The sequence below is a fragment of the Myotis lucifugus genome, unplaced genomic scaffold, assembly GCF_000147115.1.
Source record: "Myotis lucifugus unplaced genomic scaffold, Myoluc2.0 scaffold_758, whole genome shotgun sequence".
Classification (NCBI taxonomy): domain Eukaryota; kingdom Metazoa; phylum Chordata; class Mammalia; order Chiroptera; family Vespertilionidae; genus Myotis; species Myotis lucifugus.
The window spans coordinates 20,023-30,033 of NW_005871806.1; positions in this window are offsets into that span (position 1 = coordinate 20,023).

Consider the following 10,011-nt stretch of genomic DNA (forward strand, 5'->3'; position numbering starts at 1 on the left):
TGTTACAATAATTCATTTAAAAAATCTTTCCTGAACTCTACTGGCACTTCTTTTTGAATCCTGTCTTTCCTCTTATAAACTGGGTGGTCTCAAGAATGTTACTTAACCTCAATTTTCTCTTCAGGAGAATGATGATGAGAGAGTGGGCATCTACATCATAGGGCTATGATGAGAATTAAATATTTAATACAAATAAAATTTATAAAAATAGGGCCTATAGTTTAAACTCTCTATAAAATTTAGGTATTATTATCATCACACAAAATGACAATGTCTGTTTTCACATCTGTAATGTAAGGAGTGTGAATTAAATTTTATCTATGGTTTATTTCTATGATATTCAGACATGCCAAGTCTAGAGTCCTCAAAACAAGTATTTCCATTATGTTGCTCTTGAAAATTGGAAAATTTCCCCTTGAACACACATAGATTTGTATTCTGGTAATAATTTTTCAAAACAAAATATATTTTTAATAAGAAAAAAATAAAAAGTGGTACAAGTGTTGACTATAGTGATAATGAAAATGCATGTGGCACTAGTTCAGCCTAAATAACAATTTATGTTCAGCCCTAAACAGTGATGCTGAGCCAACATGCACAAACACGGAGATGACTGCCATAAAGAAGACAAATAGACCTCAGTTTGTTAGACCAATAAAATTTTTATGAGATTCAAAATCTCTTAAACATCATTATAAATTATTTGTCATGGGCAGTTTCTTCTCTTAAGGACAGCGCAGACTAGTGGGAAAGATAGAGAATATTTCATTTACTCAAAGTATATTTAGTGAGTGACTATTATATGTTATGCACTGTCTATAGGCTAAATAGACAACTGTCACAAAAATAGACAAAGCCCTGGCACCAAGAAATTTATATTTTATGGAAGATAGACAGAAAACAAGAGATAATATAAAATGTCAGATAGTGATAATTACTCTGAAGTATCATAATGTCAAATAAGTCATCAAATTTTATTTTTTGTTGATATTTTCCAAAATAATATCGAGAGTACTGTTACCTTCCCTAGTTCCAGAAATATACTGGCTACTTGACCTTCTATGTGCATATCTAAGAAATAAGGCAAATCAAACATTTTCAAAACAGAAATTTTGGCTCCAATCAATTGCAATTTCAGTCATTCCCCAGTATAGAAAACCATTCTGCCACTTATCCAGATATAGCACATACTTCACAGTCATTCTTGATTTTTATTTTCCTCCTTCTCTATCACACATAAGCCATCACATTGCCTCATATCTAACTATAAAGTAAATTCCAATTCTATTCACTTTGCTCCATTTTCTCAGTGGTGTCCTAGTGCAAGAAATCAGCATTTCTGACCTGAGCTACTGCAGGGGCCACCTAATTGGTCTTGTTACTTCCACACTCAATACTTTCCAATTGTTCTCCTTAGGGCAGCCACAATGATTTGCTTAAATCAAATCGGCTCACATCACTTCTCTCCTTAAGACTCTCCGATTCTTCCTCATTGCATTTAGGATTCAAATTAAAACTATAGCTCTGGCCTATAATGTCCTACACGATCAATATTCTAACATTTAAAACTTGTTCTGTAACATGCTGTTCCCAGGCCACTAACTTTAGTCACACTGGCCTCCACCCAGGACCTCAGAAAATGTGTTTATAAGTAAAGGTGGCGATTGTTGCTGTTCTCTTTGCCTATGAAGTTCTTGCTTCAACTACTGGGTCACTGGTGTTTTTCATTCGGTTCTATTCAAAATGACTACTCTGCCTTAAGCACCATTTTTAGCCTATCTATCTCAGTCAAATTACCTTGCTCACTTTTAACAAAAATTTTCATATTTATGTTTTATTTACTAAGCTTGCACCACTCTCCATTGCCCACTAGAATGTAAGTTCTTTAATAGAAAGAGCCCAGTTTGTCTTATTTTTCAATGTTGGGATAATAAATGGCAAATAAATTCTGTTTATTAACTATATACTAGACAATATATATGGAGAGAATTAGCATAACTTTTAAACTGGATCATTTTATGAGCAAATCTGATTTAGAAAGACCAATATGGCAGATGTGTTAGGATCCAATGTAGAGATGTAGAACAGCTCATAAGACTTCTATAAAAGTGTATATTAAAATGATGAATATTTGAATTATGGTAGTAATAGTGGGGATAGACAGGAAGGGATCTTTTTTTTCTAAAATGATAAATAAAAGGAGAATCATGAGAAATATGTTTTTTAATGCTATAGGATAGGACAACAGAACCAGATGATTATCTCAGCTGCCTAATTGCTTTTCCCCATATACTTCCACAATTCTTTTACTGAAAATATGTAGTTAAATGTGGGTAAAACTTCATGATAAAAATGCTCAGAGTGTTTACAATACAAAGGAAAGGAAATACAACCTGAATTTCATGACATCATAGAAAAACAGGTCAGGTTTCCTGCTGGGACATCTTCAGCTGAAAAGCTACATCAGGAATTCAACCTGGTCAGACTGCAGGATGTGCGAGCAAAGCAGGTTGTGGAATTCACTTTCTGAATTAGTATTTTTGAGATTTATATGAACTGTTGGAACCTGCCATGATGACTTTTTCAACTGTTATGAGCCATTGTTATAAAAGATTTTAATGACACTTTCTGTTTCTAGCTGTCGAGGAGACTGGGAAGTGAGCAGAGCAGCTGTGAGTTTTATCTGTGTCAGGGGTACTATCTAGGAAGGCAGGGGTGAAAGATGCTCACAGAACAAAAATAGTCCTTCTTCAAGGGGCTTTTGTGATACTGACTCAGGTGAGAAATGATGAGAGCTAGAACTGAAAACTAGTGACAGTAGTCATACAGAGGAGAGAAAGGATATGAGATATGTTTCTAAGGCAGAAGAAACCGAACTTGGAACATATTTTATCAGGGAGACCTGGCATATAAAAAAGGAACATATTTTTATTACAAATACAAACTTACACAAATATACCCACTCCAAAACTCATGTTTATAATATTTTTAAGTTATACCCAGACAGACTATCAACCCCCCCAAAAACACACACACACACACACACACACACACACACACACACACACACAAACCATGATAGGGCATGATAGGGCAACTATGACATAAGAAACCAAGTCAAGAATATCATACCCATATATATTCAGCTCTTTCTGGCAGCTACACTCCCCTTACCAACACACCCAACACTAAGACAAATGCTTTTGCCAATGTGTTGTGCCTTTTAGCTTTGTCAAACAATGATTACAAAAGAGATTTGTTACAAGTGGAGAAATACAATGGAAAATATCTGGTTTCCAACTATATCTTAGTTTTTAGCAAAAAACAACTAAAGCACCAAATAAAAATAAAATGAACCTGTTTTTCTGACATTTTGAGAAAAACGTTAAAATTGAGAGAATATTACCTGAAAGTTTGAGAAATAATATCACAGCTTCTTCCTAACATCTTTACTATATCTTGGATTGTGATCACTGCTCATCTTCTGAAAATTTTCCCAAATAAAGATCATTGAAATTATTTTTTTCATAGAATTTTAAAGAGTAATACTTTACTTAAAATGAAATGATAAAAAATAATTAGAAAACTAAATTGTATTGGTGAATGAGCTAGACTGGATAGAAAATACTAAATTGGTTAAACTAAAAAGTAAATAAATGGTAAGTGGTAATAAATAAGTAAGTTGCTTACTGATATAGGTTGAGTAGGTTGAGAGTGAGAAACATTGAGTAGCTAAGAGATTAAAGAGAAGATGAGAGATAAGAAGGAAATATTTGAGCCCGACCAGTGTTGTCCAGTGGTTGAGCATCCATCAATAAACCAGGAGGTCACAGGTTGATTCCTGGGCAGGGCACAAGCCCAGGTTGTGCCCAGTGTGGGGTGTGTAGGAGGCAGCTGATCAAAGATTCTCTCTAATCATTGATTTCTATCTCTCTCTCTTTCCTTCTCCCTTCCTCTCTGAAATCAATAAAACTATATTTTAAAAAATGTTTTTAAAGAAGAAAATACATAAGATTTATTTTTCCAGAAAAAATACATCAATACTTTACAGTTTCAAATAACAATCTCTAAAAAACAACAAACTAAAAATTCATAAAAGAGTGCAACTGTTTGTTCAAAATTAACACAATATTTTTTCTTGTACAGAATGTTTCAAAAGGCTATTAGATGAAAAAGATGACCTTAAAGTAATTTTTGTTGTAAAAACTATAAGTAGGTTTATTTCTCTATATTATAGCATTATTGCTTAATTTCATCATTTAAAAATATATTATGTAATTAAAAAGGTAAATGAACTATCATGAAGAATGGACTTAATTTGTCCATTTGTTCTATATCTCAATGCCATTTTGAAACATTTTTAATTAAGAACATGAAATGACTCATTAACATTCAGCTCTAAAAATATGTGAAGAATTACAGCATGTTGACAAAAGCTATGTAATTTATTCACTGCTACCACATCTCTTCAAAAGGCAAAAAATGAACTGAAGAAATTATGCCTCATAAAACTTGGGGAGATAAAAGCTTCACTTTTTTTTAAATTGTACTCAAAACAATGCCATACGCAGGGATTACAGCTACACACATGTTAAAAGTTAGCACTGCTCCCATCCCAAATCACATAGTGGTTAGTGGTTATAAAGAATTCACTTTATAACTCTAATTTTTATATAACCAATATTTCCAAAATGTCCAATCATTTTTATTTATTCATATAATAAATCACGAGTGAAGCTATTCAGTTCTAATTTTACAACTGAAACAACTAATTATAGAGAAACTAATAGGCAATCTTAGAATTACACATAATAAATTAATAATGGGTGCAAAAATATAATTGAAAATGCTATGCATCCAATTATGGATCACAGGTATGAAAAAAATTAGATATATGGTTTACAGAAAACTTTGGGTACCTTAAATTAACTGAAAATTGTACTACATTTGAAAAACAATTTATTAACATTTCTATTGCAAAATCTATCATTTTTTTCCTCTCTAACAACCTACCTCAATCCAAATTTCCCTTCAGACTTAGGTTAGCTATTCACTTATCGGATCTTGTCAAATATTCTTTTTCTCAGGAAAACCATGACAACTAATGGATAAGTTGAAATAGAAACATGCAAGATACTACCTAAAAGATCCCTTTAAGTGTGGATGTACATAAAGGCAACAAAATTAGATGGGACTGAATTATTTGGTCAGGCTGATTTTCTATGACTCACAAAGACAGTCTTGCAGGAATGAGTCCTACTGGATTTCACAGCATTCTTTGAGGTATAGCACTTTTTCCATGTCCAAGTCTTTCTGAAAATGTTCTTAAAGATCATTATATATATGGGTAACCTAAATGTATATATTAACTTATCAAGCCACGTGTGTGTGTTACATTATGAGTGTAAAAAATGCAAAAACAAACAATAATTAGCTGCATTTATGGTGCGTCATATTGACAAACATTAAAAAATATTACTTCAATATGTGTGGTGTTAGGCAGTCAAACTCATATTCTTCTCAGTTATAAGTAATGGCCTTTTTGGAAATAAATTAAGAAAACTATACCAAATAGAGATACTAATACCAAATAACATCCCTTCTAGAAAACTATTCTAAATAGCATTGGCAGGACTTCCACAGGAGCAGAGTAAAGATCACTATAAATCTACTCCTCCAGAAAAATTACAGAAACACTGGCGAAAAGTGTCAAAATCAGTACTTTCAGGACCCTGGGAATTAACCAAAGGCTTTCAACAATTGGAGGAATGTTTACTTTAGAAAAATGCTGAATTTGGAGCAGTAGGATTTGTGGCATTACAACTAGACCTACTCCTATCCCTATACCTATATCTCTGCGGTAACCTCTTCTTTGCATACACTAAAGAAGACAGACTCAGATTGAAACTATTTAAAAATCAATCCAAGTGTATCATCACTATTTGAATCTTGTCTCAGAACTCTCTGGAAAAAACCATTCCCCAGATGTTATTATTATTTGATTCATCTGGAATTCAGCTCCATTGGAGAAGTCATAGCTTCAGATATTTGTCATAAATAATCCAGTGGCAACTGTTTTTCATCATTGCTGCCCGAGGTTGTAATGCCAGTTGATTAAAACAAATACCTGGATGAAAATATCTGGAGAATGAGATATGTTTAGGAAATTCTGAAAATAGCCAACATATTTTTGGGAATTCAAGAAGCTGAACATATATATGCACAGGTATTCAATGAAGCCCTGAGAGAGTACCAGTCTCTCACCACTGGCTGACTTGAGGTCATGTACAAGCAGAAAGTAAAGATTTAAGGCAGATTTATAAACTTCCTGAGCCCAGCAGGTATATCCCAACACACATAAAGCACTTGGCAAAAGGCATTGACTTATAACTTAAGGCCGTGATCGGCAAACTGCAGCTCGAGAGCCACATGCAGCTCTTTGGCCCCTTGAGTGTGCCTCTTCCACAAAATACCACGTGCGGGCGCGCACGCCCAGTGCTATTGAAACTTCGTGGCCATGTACAGAAGTCGGTATTTTGTGGAAGAGCCACACGCAAGGGGCCAAAGAGCCACATGTGGCTTGCAAGCCGCAGTTTGCCGACCACTGACTTAAGGTATTTAAAGAAAACTCTGACCAATTCTCTGACCTCTACAAATCATATTTAGCTCTTGCTATCATTCCCTTTGGTTAATTATTCCTTTAATGATTTTTGTTGTTGCTTTACTGGTCTAATGTGAAGAGCTGTTAACTAAAAAGGAAGAGAAGAAAGTGAATTAAATTTTTATTTGGTAGGAAGAAGTGAGACATTTACTGTATAAGTCAGTAATGAAACAAGCAAGTCATGTATTTGACCTTTACATTGTCAGTTGAAACAAGTGAAATCAAAACAAACTTTGAATCCTACAAATAAGTATATTAATGGCTTGCTTCTGACTCAACAGGAATATTAAAAATGAGTGGCAACACCTGATTATGTATTTCTAAATAGAAAGAGCTGTCTCCTGTCCTGTTGGGTACAACAATGCATTACTCCAATTTTCACATTTTCATAAATGTTTTCTTGAGAGGAGTCTTACCGTGTTTACAATGATTTCATAATTTTCTAGCTCAATTGCATGCTGTGACTTAAGTATTAGTGTGGGCTAATGGAATAAAAAAATACAAGGAAAAAAATCTCACCACATTATAACTAAAACCCAAAAATATACAGATGTAAAATTCAACATAATATTGCTAATCCATTTTCTATTTTTATGCAACAAAATGTGAACCTTGAGTCTAAATGGATTGTTACAGCTACATATATTGAAGATTCCTTACTTAATACTGTTTCAGATAATGACAATTCTAGTGTTTAGACAAATTAGGTACCAATAACATGGCAATAGTAAAAAAAAAATCAGTTATCTATGGAATATGTCCTGAAATACATTTTATTTATAGGGATGTTATGTGAAGCAATTAATATTAATTTTATTATAATAGATAACTTTATCTGAACAAAATCAAAACATGTAACTATATTTTGTAAATGTTTTGTGAAGGGAAAAGAGAAATAAATTTAGTATATTTATTTTTAGAAAAGATTTTAAATACTAGCAATTTTTAAGAGAGAATACCAAGAATGCTAACAATTAAAATATACAGTGGGGCCTTGACTTACGAGTGTCCCAACTAAGGAGTTTTTTGAGATACCAGCTGTCTCTCGGCTGATTTTTTGCATTGAGTTGATAGAGTAATTTGAGTTAACGAGCTCCTTAACAAGCTCCTCAACGAGCTCGGTCTCAGAATGAATTAAACTTGTAAGTCAAGGCCCCACTGTACATGTTTTGGGGTTTTTTTGTGGGGGAGAGCTGTTTCAGAATCACTGCTCATAATAATAAATTTGAATAACTTCTGTATAGAGAGAAGATTAAAGTAAAAGAGAAAACATGGCAGTGCTGGTTTAAATGGTCCACTATTGATGACTACTCACCTGGGCATCTTATGAGTCTCCTGATAAATATACTTTAGTCCATGAAATTTAGGAGTTTTCTCATAAAGTAAACAGGCTCTGATTTTATCATCTTCAACTTTTTTCTAATAGCAATTACCACATTCTTAGTGTGCTTCCTATTGTTCTGATTTAACAAGCATACTCAGTATCAATATCAGATCAAACCAGTAACTGGAAGGACCTAATAAAGTTTAAATTTAGTAGGTAACATATGTTCTCTCTTATTTATTCATTCATTCATTCATTCATTCATTTGTTGGTTTTTAGTTAGAATCAATAGTTTTGGACCCCATTAATAGATTCTTGTTCTGGACAAACCATTCTTCATGCAGTCTGTCTGTGAAATGAGAGTCCAGAATATAAAGTAATGTAAACTAACATATTTTTTGGTGTGACTTTTCCTTAAGATCCTATATAATAAAAGCCTAATATGCTAAGTGTTCAATCGTCTAGTCGGCTGTTCAACCAATCAAAGCGTAATATGATAATGATATGATAAGGCTGCTCAATCACTCGCTATGACATGCACTGACCACCAGGGAGCAGACAGTCAACAAGTTGACCAATCACTATGATGTGCACTGACCACCAGGTGGCAGATGCTCCCACCCGCAGATTAGCTAGCTGCTGGAATCTGGCTCATTGGGGACTGAGTAAGACGGGCTGGACATGCCCTGGAGCCCTCCTGCAGCCCTTCCCCAGCTGGTCAACCTCCTGCGTCCCTCCCCAAACCCTGATCGTGCACTGGTGGGGTTCCTCAGCCTGACCTGCACCCTCTCACAATCCAGGACCCCTCGGGGATGTCGGAGATCCGGTTTCAGCCCGATCCCACAGGCCAGGCTGAGGGACCCCAATGGTGCATGAATTCGTGCACCGGGCCTCTAGTTTTATATATTCACCAGGATTAAACTAAACTACATAATCATTATACTTTCTATCTCTATTCAAAATGAGAATCAAGCCAAAGAAAAAGTTTCTATCTGGGACTTAAATAAGTGAATACCAGAGCACTAAGGCTAGACCTCTCTAGAGATTATTTTGAAGAAAAGATCTTAGGGATAAAGAAGAGATATAAAAAGAGAGAATAATGGAGAACACTTGAGTAATATCTGGTTGGGAAGAAGCTATTGCTCAATCACAATCAATGTCTTAACTTTTCAAAGTAATAAAGCCAATCTAGAGATAATGCTTAGTGAGAAATCCAACCATGGACACAGTGACCAATAAAATATAGAAATGGACCATTGAAACTGAAATCTACTTAGGGGACTTATCAGCCTACTTCTCACAAACATCCCTATCTAAAATAATTTCATTTCATTAGATACCTCCTCTAAGTATCCACACAATTAAAAGAGAATTTCATCAATAATGAATAAAACTTTCCAGATAGGTTTTCTTTTCAATTAATACCAATTAGGTAAAGTAGATTGTCTAAAAAAATTTATAAATTAATATGAATCATGTCAAGAAAATAAAAATTAAAAACAATATATGAACTTACTTTTCTATATATTACTGAGTTTTGTTCTTTCTTATAAAAATTTATAAATATAAGACAACATAAAATCAAAAGTTTTAGAGAGTTTGCAAGTCTTTAATGATGAATAATTTAGGTAGTTATCTAAACTCACTTAAGACAATCCTGATTTAGAAAGAAGAGGTCAACTTGAAATGGCAATTTTCTTTTTCATCTATCAATGCCACATATTGTAAGCATTCCTAAATGACATTTAAACTGGCTCAGTCATCTAAACAGTAAATGCTATGCATTCTCTGCTTAGTTAATAAATATCTCACTTATATAGAAAGAATATAAAAAGCCAATTTCACAGCATATTAGGGTTTTAAAAATAACCAGTACTTACTCATCTGTTTTATTTTCTTGTAATAGCATTTCATTCATCATCATCATCCCAACATTCTCATGTTTAGAGATATTTCTGAAGAATGCAAGGAAGACTATTGTTTGACACTGATACTGATTTTTCAGGTTGGCAATAGAATGCCAGGT